The following is a 17,312-nucleotide window of genomic DNA, read 5'->3' as shown; positions in this document are numbered from 1 at the left end:
TGATGACCCAAGTGATGCGGTGTCCAGTGATGACGACTGAAGAGATCCTGTGAGGCCTGCCAGATGCTGAATTTCTTCCGTCTGCAACATCAGATGACGATGACTTAGGAGAAATAAATGTAGCAAATTATGATGACATGAAATCATAAACTAGTCATATATACAGTACACATTTTTTAAAAGAAAAATCTAGTTACTTTCATATTTTAATGATAATGCATTATCTTTGTATAGAGAACACGTAATGCTACAGAAAAGAGTAAATACATATTTCCCACTGCCATTATCATTTTTCAATGTTGCGCTAGTCTGTTGCTATCCTAACTTTGTGTTGCTTACTAAATTTATGTTCTTTGATGTGTGCCATTGTGTGCTTGGTATAACTTAGCTTATATGTTGTGTCACAATCTGACGGCGAAAGCTGATGCTTATTCAACATAAATCTGGTATCATTTATTATTGTGGCCTATTGAATATTTTTTTCAGAATGTAATATAATTACAATATATTATATACCAATAGAATACATTAAACAGTCAACAAAATGTGTCAATGTTGTTTACAATTTATGGTTTTATTTTTTTTATGTAATTCATGCCCCTGTCAGTGCTTCAGCCTCCTCAAGTTTGGTTCTCACGTCTGGGATCTCTTGACGACACAGGCATACTCTTGGAAGAGTATTTACTTGACGGTTTACAGCAACACCTGGAAAATAAAATCGTTTTGTCATTTATTTTGTCATATATTGAAAAATCAATAACATATCATTCATTTAGCCACCTTTGGGCTAGCTTTACCATATTTAGATCGGTAGGAGCTGTCCCATTACCTAATATCCAGTTTTAGCAATGTGGAGAGCATGAAAAAATACACAACCATTCTCTCTAATAAAAAAATCACGATGCTGGACTTAGGCTTACCACTCACTCTCCCGTTTGTGACGTGTCGAGCTGTCAATTGGCGTCATGACGCCATATGCTGTGTCAACTACATCACCGTCATCTGACGCCTCAGGCTCAAACATGTAGGGATTAATTGTATCTTTCCTGGGAGCCTTTGCCATCGGTAGCGTCACGAAAGAGCGATCCTGAATGGTTACCTTTGGTGGAAATATCACTGACAATGTTGTTGCTGCTATGCTAGCTGTGGATAGTCTTCTCTGTTGCGTCAGGGAATCTACGTCACACTTCCGGGTTTGCGAAGGGACCATTAACGGAGTGCAAAAAAACTAAAAAAAAAAAAAAAAAACGCAAATTATCCTTGCAATTACGTGTTGATAATGTCATGGTTGTTTTGACGAACTCATCCAAAGTTTATATTCGTAAAATTACACCAAAATCCGGAAAGGTCTTCAGTTGCCCTTTAAATGTGTCCAAACCATCTAAATTTATGCTGTCTCACATTGTTCCCAAAGTATCTACCCTTGGCTGTCCCTTAAAAAAAAAAACTCAACATCCTCACTTCTGCAGTTCTGCTTCCTACAGCTTTGCTTCCTGTTGTTTGGTCAATATCACAGTCTCTAATCCGCACATCCTGGCCACCACCATCACATAAACTTTCCCCTTCATCCGAGACCTAGCAGGAACCCTTCTATCACCTACAAAACACCTGACACTGTCTTATGAACAGAAGATCACCCCTACCCTGCGGTTCATTTTGAACTTGTTGAATCAGAATCTTTTTAAGCTTGAGTTTATTTTTGTTACAGTTTGAATATACATTTATTAGTTTTTTCTTTATTTTTCCAGATAAAGAAATTTAGTTGATAACTTAGCCTCTGTTCAGACTGCCTATTAGTTCTGTCTGTCAAATTGATTGGTTGTTTTTCCTGAATTTCTTCAAACAATGTGAATAATGTTTAATAATTGACCTCATACCACCCTTTTAGGACAAAAAGTAGCTGTTAAGCATCTTTTAAATGCACTGCTAAAAGAAACCTGAGAGTTACAAGTTGCTTTTGTTTGCAATGAGAGACATCTAAAATCATGCAACAGAGGAGGCTTGTGTTTTCTGATCGTTTATAAGCAAAGCTTAGTTATTTGTGCAATAGAAAGAGGAAAAACAGTTTAATCACCAAATACTAATAACCGATATGTAGTAACCTCTACACTAGAAGTGTCTTAATGCTGCATGCCCGTGGCGTATAGTTTATTAAAGCCCGTCTCCTCTGGTGCCTATGTGGGTGTGAGGTCTTGTCCTTGCAGAGCAGAGTGCACTCCATCCCTGACAAGAGCTTTGCCTTTATCACCTGACGCTGTGAGAGCCAAATGAGGGTTTGGCCATGTTCGGTCATTTATCATCCACGATCAGCAAGCAGCCACAAGGGCCGAGAGGACCTTGACTGCATGCACACGCTTTTCCTCCTTCCATTTGTTCTTTTTTTTTTTTTTTCCCCACTGCAACCGCCTGGGTTTAGTGATTCTGGCCTCTTACATTCTCTGGTGGGTCAACAAACATCAGCGTAGTGGTGTTATTCATGTCCTCGCCTTATATCTCCTTGCTTCAAGACCAAACGATGAATGTGACTAGGAATGTGGCGAATATTAGCAAGAAGTCGTCCATTTTATATACAGTGAGGCAAATAAGTATTTAGTCAACCACCAATTGTGCAAGTTCTCTTACTTGAAAAGATTAGAGAGACCTGTAATTGTCAACATGGGTAAACCTCAACCATGAGCGACAGAATGTGGAAAAAAAATAACAGAAAAGCACATTGTTTCATTTTTAAAGAACTTATTTGCAAATCATGGTGGAAAAGAAGTATTTGTTCAATACCAAAAGTTCATCTCAATACTTTGTTATGTACCCTTAGTTGGCAATAACGGAGGCTAAACATTTTCTGTAACTTTACACAAACTTTTCACACACTGTTACTGGTATTTTGGCCCATTACTCCATACAGATCTCCTCTAGAGCAGTGATGCTTTGGGGCTGTCGTTGGGCAACACGGACTTTCAACTCTATCCACGGATTTTCTATGGGGTTGAGATCTGGAGACTGGCTAGACCTCTCCAGGACCTTGAAATGCTTCTTACGAAGCCACTCCTTTGTTGTCCGGGCTGTGTGTTTGGGATCATTGTCATTCTGAAAGACCCAGCCACATCTCATCTTCAATGCCCTTGCTGATGGAAGGAGATTTTCACTCAAAATCTCTCGATACATGTCCTCATTCATTCTTTCCTTTACTCAGTCGTCTGGTCCCTTTGCAGAAAAACAGCCCCAAAGCATGATGTTTCCACCCCCATGCTTCACAGTGGGTATGGTGTTCTTCGGGTGCAATTCAGTATTCTTTCTCCTCCAAACACGAGAACCTGTGTTTCTACCAAAAAGTTCTATTTTGGTTTCATCTGACCATAACACGTTCTCCCAGTCCTCTTCTGGATCATCCAAATGTTCTCTAGCAAACCGTAGACGGGCCTGGACGTGTACTTTCTTCAGCAGGGGGACACATCTGGCAGTGCAGGATTTGAGTCCCTGGCGGCGCATTGTGTTAATGATAGTAGCCTTTATTACTGTGGTCCCAGCTTTCTGTAGGTCATTCATTAGGTGCCCCTGTGTGGTTCTGGGATTTTTGCTCACCGTTCTTGTTATCATTTTGACGCCACGGGGTGAGATCTTGCATGGAGCTCAAGATCAAGGGAGATTATCAGTGGTCTTGTATGTCTTCCATTTTCTAATAATTGCTCCCACAGTTGTTTCTTTACACCAAACGTTTTACCTATTGCAGATTCAGTCTTCCCAGTCTGGTGCAGGTCTACAATTTTGTCTCTGGTGTCCTTCGACAGCTCTTTGGTCTTTGCCATTGTGGAGTTTGGCGTGTGACTGACTGAGGTTGTGGACAGGTGTCTTTTATACCTATAATGAGTTAAAACAGGTGCCATTAATACAGGTAACGAGTGGAGCCTCGTTAGACCTCGTTAGAAGAAGTTAGACCTCTTTGACAGCCAGAAATTTTGCTTGTTTGTAGGTGACCAAATACTTATTTTCCACTCTAATTTGGAAATTTTTTTTTTTAAATCAAACAATGTGATTTTCTGTTTTTTTCCCCACATTCTGTCTCTCATGGTTGAGGTTTACCCACGTTGACAATTACAGGCCTCTCTAATCTTTTCAAGTAGGAGAACTTGCACAATTGGTGGATGACTAAATACTTATATATATTAGGGCTGTCAAACGATTAAAATTTTTAATCGAGTTAATTACAGCTTAAAAATTAATTAATCATAATTAATTGCAATTCATCGCAATTCAAACCATCTATAAAATATTCCATATTTTTCTGTAAATTATATATAGATTCTGTAAAATAACTTGTTGGAATGGAAAGATAAGACACAAGATGGATATATACATTCAACATACGGTACATAAGGACTGTAGTGGGCATTTCACTCTAATGTCATTCAAATCTGTCTATGCTGTCCTCACTCCGAAGCGTCTACTTTTTCCAAAGCTAGACAGCTAGTGAACGGCGCCTTAATAATCAGACTTCTTCCTTTTTCATCTGATTTATTAATAAAATGGCCTCAAACCATTGTCCTCTTTAGACCGTCGTAAAACTACAAAAAAAAGTAAACAAGCATTGCATTAGCAACAACGTTAGCTTAGCACGCTAGTAGGTTCACTAAACAAACAAAAAGCGTCTCATACAAAAAATATAACATTTCTCTTACTAACATAATATGTACATTCTTTACAACAACCACACTTACGGACAAATCTTGTCCAAGGATCATATAAGCACAACATTACAACGTAGGCGTCAGCCCGAGACGTCGTGCAGCCATATTGAACTGGCAAGAAAACAATAAACCATGTCGCAAAGCGACCACAAGAGTTCGCTGTTAGACAGCACAAAAAGCCTTGCTGTAAAACTTACCAAAAGGCAGAATACTGTCTGAGCGGGACATATGCGTTAATTGCGTCAAATATTTTAACGTGATTAATTAAAAAAATTAATTACCGCCTGTTAACGCGATAATTTTGACAGCCCTAATGTATATATATATATATATATATATATATATATATATATATATATATATATATATATATATATATATATATATATATATATATATATATATTACTGTATAAGTTGTGATGTAGCTGTCAATATAATGGATTTAGGACCTAACATTGAAGTTTAATTTCTACAAGTATGAGAAGACACCTAAATAATTACCTAGATCAACAGTTTAAGCAATACTTGGTAGCTTTTCAGTTTTGGTCGATTTTAGCGACACTAGTTTTGCCTTAAGGAAGACTGCGTTTCCCATGAGGACCACCGCACAGCTGCGCAGTGTCGTAAAATCATCAATCGATAAGAAATAGATCTCCAGGTCACCTGCAGATGGATTAAACAACATTCTGTTTCCTGCAACTGTGTGAAGGATGAATAGTACTAAGGTAATGAATGCAGTTGTGGCTAAACAATAGCATATGACGGTTAGCAACTGTGTGACTTAGTTTGGCGTCATGCCAGCGAGTAAAAGCTGGACCAATGTCTATTCTATATATCCTGGTAGCCTCTCTTTTTTTTCATCCCATACAAAATGTTTTGTCTCTTTTGTTGCTCTGCCATCTTTGCAGAATTCGCACAAAAGCGTTCACATCAACTTCTGTCTTTATTATAAAGAATGGGTAAAGGAGAAAGTGACGCATGCCGCAAAGCAGTCAGCCAAATTGCAGTTTTTTGTTGTTTTTTTTTTTTGTGTATGGCAGGATTCCTGCCACCCTCCCCAGGGTTAATTAGTGCCGGTGAGAGCGATACATACCCTCTCAAGGTATAAAAGAGTTGTCATTCAACTAGTTGTCGGTTGACAGACAGTATTACCACAAATGTAATAAAAATATGTTATGAAGGTTGAAAAGTTACCTAGAGTTGTTTTAAAGTACAGTTGTTTTTAGAGGTTGACCGATATGAGATTTTTAAATGCTGATGACGATAGCCATATTTAAAAAAAAAATTCAGCCTATTGCCAATATCCAAAGCCCATTTTGTCAGCCAATATTTGAAGCACATATACTTTTTTTTTTTAGATTAAGAAAAGATTTAGATTAAGAAAGGCAATTTAAAAAAAAATGCTTCAACAGCTTCAAATGTACAACCATGACCTTAGACTTAAAGGATTAATTCGGTCGAGTGCAGTGTTTTTTCATTGGAAAAAAAATCTTGCGGCATACCACCAACTATAAATGTTCAAAAAATAACTTTCTGTACGGTATAATTATTTATAATATACTATAATGGCTAAGGATGGGAATCGAAATCCGATTCCAATTCAGAACCGGTTCCTTGTGTTTCGAGGCCTCGACATCACAATGAAAAAGCCTGAACGATCCCTTTAACGATTCCTAAAGACGCATATTGCGTTGTGGCGTGTCTTGTTGTCCAGACGCATCAAACTAGCATGGCGCCAAGAACAACCCGCTCCAAAGTTTGGCTACCCTTCACCAGGAATGAGGGTGAAAATGAAAGGTTACGATGGTTTAGCACGAGCATTGCAGCCGTAAACATAACAATGACAGCACGTAGGTTCAAACGCTCGAAAATGTGTCTTTACTTCACAAGGAAAAATTACAACAAAACGACTTGCAGTCTTGCAAGGTGGAGATAACTGCATCGGGAGGGAAGGTGGAGATAACTGCATCGGGAGGGAATAAGACTGTACTGTCCTCACAGAGACGCTAAGGCTTAGTCCTGGCTATATAGCTAGCTAAACTCCCAAATGAGGATACAGAAGACGTTGGTATAATTTTCTGACTTTATTCAACCATCACTTGAAGAGTGAAACTAAAAATAGAAATGAAACTAATCAATTTCGTCCCCAATAACAAACAGGTTTGCATCAACGTAAATCAGCGATGATTAGCTGCTAATACAGCTAAACGGTTAGCATGTGTTCGCTAGCATTAGCACATCGTTCAACTACTACACAACTGGATTTAAGTGTCCGATCGCGAGTGGAAGCACAAAACAACAACACAAAAGACGATACATACAAGCGTTGCCTCTGTAGATATTTTACAAACATTAAAAACGAACGTAGGCTCGTAGCAGTGTTTCCCCTCTCTCACTAACTCGCTCACTCGCTTGGATGAGGCATTTCTTCTTCGTGTGTAAGCACGCTCTTCTTCACATGAACGCGTTCTTCTTCGCGTGAGGAAGCGCAAGGGCGCCCCCACTTGAGCATGAAAGCGCCATAAAAACTAATGCATTTCAATATACTGGTAAATAATACACTTTAACGGGGGTCCCCAAACTACGGCCCCTGAACAACACCAGAGAGCATTTTTTTTTAATTTATTTTTTTTATTCATAGTGTTATTTATTTTCTGGCCTTTTTCTGTGAAGAACTCAGAGAGGGTTATTTGGTTATTATCTATTTGATTAATAGTGTTATTGCTATTTATTATTATTATATAATATTATTATTTTTATTTTATTTACTTTCGTTCTGTAAAGAATCCAGAAAGGGTTATTTGATTGCGGCTTTCTGAAAAGCAATAATTTTTTACATTTCGGCACTCCTGCAATCATCACACTTTTTCTGTGTTCTGTTCAAACTGACCCCGGCCCCTCATCAGTTAAAAGTTATGTGGCCCTCAAAGGAAAAAGTTTGGGGACCCCTGCTTTAACACATATTGCCAACGGCAGAACAACGACCTATATGCCAATATTCCTTCATTCATTCATTCATTCATTTTCATATTTTTTATTTCTATTAGAAAAATGTTTCAGTAAAATGTTACACATTGTTGTGCATTTGCCACTTATTGCCACAGTTAATCTTGAGGCTTTGGGCCTCTTTTGACCTCGTTGTGAGTTTGTAAGGTTGTGACTTCTGATTAAACTCGATGCCAATCAAAACGTTTGTTCTTCTTTTTCCCCAAATTAGAATCGATAAGATAATCGATAAAGAATCGAATCGTTAAGCAATATCGATAACTGAATCGGAATCGGAAAAATCCTATCAATTCCCATCCCTAATAATGGCTCAATATTTATCCTTACTCACTGTGATATTTGATGCAACGTGAAACATAATGGAGTAGGTTTCGTCTCATCGAATGAAACATAGCTTTCACAGTATTGCTTTGCCTTTGAGCTCTCCGGCTTCGCTTTTATTTTTTTTTTAGCTTCCCTGCTAAAGCTGCTGCCTCCGCGACCCGACCCCGGACAAAGCGGAAGATAATGGATGGATGGATGGAAGTTGTTCTTTTTAAAAACTTTTCCAACAGTGCCACCACGATTTCCATGTGCATCACAATTATTCTAAGTTGCGTGTGGGCGAGCAGGGTTAATTACTCGTCTTGCGTTCAAGAACTGCTCGGAATTATAGCCTTCAGCCACTTTGCTGTTCACGACAATTTGGACCCCAGCATGTCTACTGTACATCATTTGAATAAACTCGTCAAGTGATGATATACAACAAAGTATCCATTTTATCCATATGACCGTCAATCCTCCCCCTGCGTTTTTTCCCCACAATTGTCGTGGACAGCAAGATGGCTGATGGCCAGAAATCCGAACAGTTCTTGTACGCAACATGAGCAATAACTCGCTCACCTGCACCTGAGGAGTATCCTTCAAATTACCACCAGGGGCAATCCTAATATTGATACAAATTAAAAAAAAAAAAAACAAAAAAAAAACGTAATAGGCTATTGGATAATTTCATGCGGCACTCCTGATGATCTCACAGGGCACACTAGTGCCTTTTGAAAAACACTGGTGTAGTGCTACCAAACCAACAAAAACAACACTTCTTTTTATGATTATACTCAGCAAGAAAACTAGATTACCTTCAAATAATTAATCCCACCAGTGCGTCACAAAGAGATGCAAACAAGTGAGAGTGGAGTTTGGATGCTCGCCACACTAACACGAATGCTACAATAACGCTACGAGTTACATTTAAACTGTAAGGAAGACTGTAAACACAAAAGACTAAAGCATACATTTGTCATATATCTATTTCTGATACAAAATACGAAAAAAATACATGAATGCAATTTTTTTTACAATATTTACTAAACAGGCAAGCCTGAAGCTTCCTGTCGCAGCCTTCCTTCAAGCTGCTGCAGGGTCCTTCCTGGGTCCTACCATCAATCACCGGCGGCCACAGTTGCCAACACAGATGCCTGATCAAAATTCATTTTTTCCAGCTTATTTTTTTTGTTAATCGGCGATGGCTGATGTTGAAAAATGTCCATATATCGGCCCGATATATCGGCCGGCCTATATATCGGTCAACATCTAGCTGTTTTCCTTTAAATGTTCTAAAAATGACAGTTTTTGTAACATCGTCATCCAACTGGTATTACAACACAGCTACACCCCAGCTCTATTTAGGTACAGGCTCAGGGATACTCTTTTGTTTTAGTTAGGTCAATAAAGCCACTTTCCAACCTAAATAATGGACTAAACTTCAAACAGAAGATCAAGAAGATGCATCTATAGCCAGCAAAAGCTAGCCATACTTAGTAATGATAGAGGCTTGACTAAAAAAATGTGTATTGATAAAGTTGTCTTAATCATTGCGCTGATTTTGAAGTTAATTCAATTCTTTTTTTCTGATTTGCTCTTTGTGCAGCTCTGAATGGCGTACCGCAAGCAAGACGTCACTTCCTCTCAGTAACATTCATGACATTGCTACTGTTGCTAAGGTGGGCCACGTCACCGTTTGTCCCTAATAGGAAATGAATGGAAATTGTGTACAAAAGAGATGTTTACAGAGTTAGACCTACCAATTCTCTCCGAAAATAATGTCCCAGGTGCCAAATTCACTGGCAGAGATGTGGAAGAACATAAAAATGTTCAGTTAAAGAGCTAGCTTGAGTGTCGAAGGCTGAAAAAGTAGAAAAAAAACGAGCCGACCTAAGCACAGACTTAGCTTTTTTATCGACGTGATTGACAATGACATTCTCCTGTTTCAACAAGCTATCCTTTACCACCATATGCCCTGTCTTTTTTATATATTATATTCTCTGGTTGTCCTACTTCTCTGACCGTTCTTGGGCGTAGTTTTGTGTAGCAATCGCAAATGCTACTCAGTGACAGCCAACAAACACTTTTAATTTTTTCATTGGTAACAAATCATAATTCTATAATTTATTTACATTTCCCCCTTACTAAAGTTTTTTTTTTTTTTTTTTTTTTTTTTTTTTTTACAACAGAAAAGGTAACTGGCAGTCAAATACTTTCTTTTCAGGTCATTCATTGTCAGACAGAAGCAGCACGCCACAATGTCACGCTAAATAATAAGTTAAAAATATCAAAATGCCTAACCTCTTTGTCCTCTGAATGAGCATGCCAACCCAACAAAATGTTTACTGCATGTGAAATGTGAATGGCTTCACCCTGAGTTCACCAAGCTGGCGTTGGAACATCCGCGCAAGTTGATTCATTCGTCACATTTTTTCCGAGTTTTTGGTCTCGGGAAACGTATGAAGAAAACATCCTTGATGTCTACAGTCGTTTCTACAAGTTCCAAAAAAGCGATGCTTGAACAGCATGTTCGTTTTTGAAAAATTACCCGAGAAAAGTAGCAGAATTAACATTGCTTCTATGCGAGGGCGGGTGTATAATGTCCCACTTCCACTTTACAATGCGACGTCACGGTCTAAAAATAGCATGCGTGCGGTATGCCATTAATGATGTCTTTATTAAAAAGTGAGATGAATTAATTCCTCTTTTGGGATTATAGTTGCTTGGTTAATGGAAAAAAAAACCTACATAAAGGATTGAGTAGTGTTAAAAAGAATGAAAGAAGATAATTTAATGGCTAGTTTATCAGATTATTACACTGTAACAACATTTGTAGTCGCTTCAAAACATACAGTATAAAATCAAATGCTGCGTTTGACTGAAAAGAGGAGAATCACAATTTTTAAAAACATCTGAATGTTTTGCTAAAGTGATGCCCACCTTTCCCCTTTTGGAATTGGAATAACAAAAGACTTAAGATTTATTCCTGTTTCTTTTGTGTCACTTTCTTTTTTCTGGATAAAAGAATGATGCAACACCCTGATAAGAACAGATGTGCCTTTGTGGAATCAGTCGTGCCAAGATAAGCAGCTCTGTGTGCAAAAGATAGTGCTACTGTTAAATATTCAGGAGACTCTGGTGCAGTAAAGTAAGTCATTCCATGATCAAAGGTTAAGCGGTTTGAACCCCGACTGCCCACTGCCGAAGTGTCCTTTGGCAAGACACTTGACCCCTAAATTGCTCCTAGTGGGCACAGCAACACCTTGCATGGCTGCAGCACTCCCCACTGTACTGTATGTGTGCTTGACTGTGAGCCACTGTAAAGCTCTTTGGAATCGATTTATGAATTGCATACACAATGTTTCAAATATTCCTTATGACTAATTCAAATTGCCTGAATCATTGATGTTGTTCTCTTGGTTTCTTTTGCATCCTTACAATTCCATCCATCCATTTTATGCCTGTTCCTTTTCAAGGTTCCGGGAAAGATGGTGTTCTTATGAAGAACTATGGAATATTTATGTACAAGCTGAAGAGCGAAGCCTCTTCAGTGGAGAAGATTTCATATAGAATATTTCAGGTGAAGTACTTCTGCTTGTGGGATCTATCTTGAGTACTGCATATTAAGAGTCTTTCATATATTCTTTTTTATCTTTTACATAAGAAGAACACATTTTCTGAGAAAGCAGCAACACACTTGTTAGACCTGTTAGATTCTGGTAGGGTAACATAATGGAAAGAAATGGGCATTGACCTTGAGTTACACAGAGGAGAAAGCAAAAACCTCACAAAAGACACCGACTCGCATCCGCAGTAGAACAGAACAAAGAGTGCGTTTTGTGTGTGTGCACGCATGAATCTGTCATTGGCAGTTCGCAGCGCTCCCAACCAAATCATGATGGGTTCACTCACACATATAGAAAATGTAATGTTCTCTTCTTTCTGTAATTTCTATTAGGGGCAAAACACACGGCGCGTTCAAAACATTTTCTATGGAACGACAAGGACGACAAGGCAAAAATCGCCAACCCTCTTGAGGTGAAGCAACACGCGATGTTCGTGAAATTTCACGCTCATAACGGCGTTGCAAAGATGGGAAAAAAAAAAATTATTTGGATTACTCCCAAATAGGCATGTCCCGGTATTAAATTCTGACGGTACGATAACCTTAAGCCCAAATATCACGGTATTGCAATTACATTTCCTAAAAGGTATTACTTTGAGATATGTCGGTTTAAAGACAGACAACAAAAATACTTCTTTCCATTGAACAGGATTTTTATTTTTCAAAATATATTCGCAGATTGGAACATAAATATAATGTTAAGTTAAAAAAAATGAATTAAAAAATATTCTAAATAAAATTAAAATAAGTGCAGTCCCTAAGGTGAGCCTAAACCCACTGCCACACTTTAACATTATTACCATTAGAACAAAAATAATTGAATTATTTTGCATAAAAAGCATGGTTGTATGACTTTTATCATGTTTACATTGTACACACACTCTCCTTATCAACACAGACAGTTGTCAGGGAGAAAAAAACATCACATTTTACCACCGCTAGACACACTAAACACGCTGGAGTTAACTCTGGTAGCTGGTGGGAAAAGTTAATGACAGTGTTTACGAGGCTTTAATTTTGTATTAATGCAAAATCATATTGGAGGTATTGACTCCTCGGCAGCCACCCTCTGCAAACATGTTTTACATGTCGGTTGGCCCTCCTCCTTTAAGCCGGGGCCGTCTGTAACTTTTCTGTAGCCGAAGTATTCCCATACCAGCAATATTGTTTTCTTTGATGGGGAAAAAGGTTCAGGAGTTTCACCTCACCTCGTGTGGCACAGCTGATTCACTGACATTGAGCAACAACTGGTGGGGGGGCATTGAGCCTTGCAGCTGCAAGTGAGGGATTTCTCCATGCATTTTTGGGACATAAAAAATAGCTAATACTTTAAGGACGGTACGACGGAAAGTTCCTGCAGTTTTAAAACCTTGATGTTTTAATACCACGGTATACGTACCTTGGAACCGGTCATTGGCACATGTCTACTTACAACTGAAAAAAAATAACGCCATTATTACCAACACTGGTCCCGACATATGACATGTCAATGTTTGGAAGGGTTTTGGCCCAAGATTATCGTATCACTTGACATGAGCAGGAAAACCCATGATATGTTTTCTACGAATGGCCTGAAAATGCATTCATACCTCCTAACACCCGACCCCTGTATTTACAACATGTCCATGTAATCGATTTTGGACAATGAACTTACTGTATTTTTCGGCCTATAAGCCGCTATTTTTTTCTCACCATTTCTACCCTGCGGCTTCTATAAGGAAGAGGCTTTTAAAATTTTTTTTTTTTTTTGAAAAACGAGCTTCATATTTTCTTGTTAAAAATAATAAAATTTGATAATTACACATATTTTAAAAGAATGGCTTTCCAAAATTTGCCATGACATAGCTCTTAGCCGCCACTAGCACCGATAAAGCTTGCCAGAAGCTTGTCAGATTTACTCAAAAACTCAGGATTTTGTAGATGACTACGGCTCCATCTGATATTACTGTACACTGCTGGCCAAAAGTATTGGCACCCCTGCAATTCTGTCAGATAATGCTCAATATCTCCCAGGACATGATCGCATTACAAATGCTTTGGTAGTAATATATTCATTGATTTTGCTTGCACAACACAAACACAAACACAAAAGAGAATGGGAAAAAAAATTAAATCATTATCATTTTACACAAAAATCCAAAAATGAGCATGACAAAAGTATTGGCACCCACAGCATAATACTTGGTAGCACAACCTTTAGACAAAATAACTGCGAACAACCGCTTCCGGTACCCATTAATGAATTTCTTACAATGATCTGCTGGAATTTTAGACCATTCTTCTTTGGCCAACTGCTCCAGGTCTCTGAGATTTGAACGACCCTTTCTCCAAACTGCCGTTTTCAGATCTCTCCACGGGTGTTTGATGGGATTCAGTTCTGGACTCATTGCTGGCCACTTTAGAAGTCTCCAGTACTGTCTCTCAAACGATTTTCTAGTGCTTTTTGAATTGTGTTTTGGGTCATTGTCCTGCTGGAAGACTCATGACCTCTGAGGGAGACCCAGCTTTCTCACACTGGGCCCGACATTATGCTGCAAAATTTGTTGGTAGTCTTCAGACTTCGTGATGCCATGCACACAGTCAAGCAGTCCAGTGCCAAAGGAAGCAAGCAACCCCAAAACATCAGGGAATCTCCGCCATGTTGGACTGTGGGGACTGTGTTCTTTTCTATGAAGGATTCGTTCTTTTTCCTGTAAACTCTATGTTGATGCCTTTTCCCAAAAAGCTTTTTTCTCCTCTGACCAGAGAACATTCTTCCAAAACGTTTTTGGCTTTCTCAGGTAAGTTTTGGCAAACTCCAGCCTGGCTTTTTCATGTCTTAGGGTCAGAAGTGGGGTCTTCCTGGGTATCCTACCATAGAGTCTCTTTTCATTCAGACGCCGACGGATAGTACGGGTTGACACTGTTGTACTCTCGGACTGCAGGACAGCTTGAACTTGTTTGGATATTAGTCGAGGTTCTTTATCCACCATCCGCACAATCTTTCGTTGAAATCTCTCGTCAATTTTCCTTTTCTGTCCACATCTAGGGAGGTTAGCCACAGTGCCATGGGCTTTACACATACAGTGCCTTGCAAAAGTATTCGGCCCCCTTGAACCTTGTAACCTTTCGCCACATTTCAGGCTTCAAACATAAAGATAGAAAATTTTAATTTTTTTGTCAAGAATCAACAACAAGTGGGACACAATCGTGAAGTGGAACAAAATTTATTGGATGATTTAAACTTTTTTAACAAATAAAAAACTGAAAAGTGGGGCGTGCAATATTATTCGGCCCCCTTGCGTTAATACTTTGTAGCGCCACCTTTTGCTCCAATTACAGCTGCAAGTCGCTTGGGGTATGTTTCTATCAGTTTTGCACATCGAGAGACTGACATTCTTGCCCATTCTTCCTTGCAAAACAGCTCGAGCTCAGTGAGGTTGGATGGAGAGTGTTTGTGAACAGCAGTCTTCAGCTCTTTCCACAGATTCTCGATTGGATTCAGGTCTGGACTTTGACTTGGCCATTCTAACACCTGGATACGTTTATTTTTGAACCATTCCATTGTAGATTTGGCTTTATGTTTTGGATCATTGTCTTGTTGGAAGATAAATCTCCATCCCAGTCTCAGGTCTTGTGCAGATACCAACAGGTTTTCTTCCAGAATGTTCCTGTATTTGGCTGCATCCATCTTCTCGTCAATTTTAACCATCTTCCCTGTCCCTGCTGAAGAAAAGCAGGCCCAAACCATGATGCTGCCACCACCATGTTTGACAGTGGGGATGGTGTGTTCAGGGTGATGAGCTTTGTTGCTTTTACGCCAAACATATCGTTTTGCATTGTGGCCAAAAAGTTCAATTTTGGTTTCATCTGACCAGAGCACCTTCTTCCACATGTTTGGTGTGTCTCCCAGGTGGCTTGTGGCAAACTTTAAACGAAACTTTTTATGGATATCTTTGAGAAATGGCTTTCTTCTTGCCACTCTTCCATAAAGGCCAGATTTGTGCAGTGTACAACTGATTGTTGTCCTATGGACAGACTCTCCCACCTCAGCTGTAGATCTCTGCAGTTCATCCAGAGTGATCATGGGCCTCTTGGCTGCATCTCTGATCAGTTTTCTCCTTGTTTGAGAAGAAAGTTTGGAAGGACGGCCGGGTCTTGGTAGATTTGCAGTGGTCTGATGCTCCTTCCATTTCAATATGATGGCTTGCACAGTGCTCCTTGAGATGTTTAAAGCTTGGGAAATCTTTTTGTATCCAAATCCGGCTTTAAACTTCTCCACAACAGTATCTCGGACCTGCCTGGTGTGTTCCTTGGTTTTCATAATGCTCTCTGCACTTTAAACAGAACCCTGAGACTATCACAGAGCAGGTGCATTCATACGGAGACTTGATTACACACATTTGGATTCTATTTATCATCATCGGTCATTTAGGACAACATTGGATCATGCAGAGATCCTCACTGAACTTCTGGAGTGAGTTTGCTGCACTGAAAGTAAAGGGGCCGAATAATATTGCACGCCCCACTTTTCAGTTTTTTATTTGTTAAAAAAGTTTAAATTATCCAATAAATGTTGTTCCACTTCACGATTGTGTCCCACTTGTTGTTGATTCTTGACAAAAAAATTCAATTTCATATCTTTATGTTTGAAGCCTGAAATGTGACGAAAGGTTGCAAGATTCAAGGGGGCCGAAGACTTTTGCAAGGCACTGTATTGATGACACTGCGCACGGTAGACACAGGAACATTCAGGTCTTTGGAGATGGACTTGTAGCCTTGAGATTGCCCATGTTTCCTCACAATTTTGCTTCTCAAGTCCTCAGACAGTTCTTTGGTCTTCTTTCTTTTCTCCATGCTCAATGTGGTACACACAAGGACACAGGAGAGGTTGAGTCAATCCATTTTAACTGCCTGCAAGTGTGATTTAGTTATTGCCACCATCTGTTATGTGCCACAGGTAAGTAACAGGTGCTGTTAATTACACAAATTAGAGAAGCATCACATGACTTTTCAAAGAGTGCAAATACTTTTGTCTGGCCCATTTTGGGAGTTTTGTGTAAAATGATAATTATTTAATTTTTTTCCCATTCTCTTTTGTGTTTTTTTCATTGCAAGCAAAATGAATGAAGATATTTGTAATCACAATCATTTTCTGGGGGAAATTGAGCATTATCTGACAGAATTGCAGGGGTGCCAATACTTTTGGCCAGCAGTGTATATGTTGCTACAAAATAGCAATTCTAAATTGGCATCCACTAATTGCTACGACAAAAGAACGCAATGCTAGCGTTGATTAGGCGTTGTCAACTGGCACTCGGAGGACTTTAAAGCCACAGTATAGTACAACAAAGCTGTTATATAAGGGTAAGCGCTCGCTGTTAACCATTTTTAAGAGTATTTCATTCACTTCAAGTTTGGAAGGCAAGGTAAAGTGGATTATATATCTTTGCGAATGTAGTGACCTGTTTTTTAAAGTTAGTTGGTTTTTAAGCATTCAGACAACACCTGTTCGTGATGTTGATGCGTGTTTATAATAATAATAATAATAATAATAATAATAATAATAATGATAATAATAAATATATAAATATAATTTTGAGCAATCAAATATTTCTGTGTACCATCTATGTAAATATCCAATGTTAAGATATGGACACCTGCGGCTTATAGTCAGGTACGTCATATATGTGGGTTTGTTGTAAAATTTAGTGA

This window comes from Corythoichthys intestinalis, chromosome 19 (assembly GCF_030265065.1).
Source record: "Corythoichthys intestinalis isolate RoL2023-P3 chromosome 19, ASM3026506v1, whole genome shotgun sequence".
Lineage (NCBI taxonomy): Eukaryota > Metazoa > Chordata > Actinopteri > Syngnathiformes > Syngnathidae > Corythoichthys > Corythoichthys intestinalis.
Note: the sequence above shows the minus strand (reverse complement) of the source record.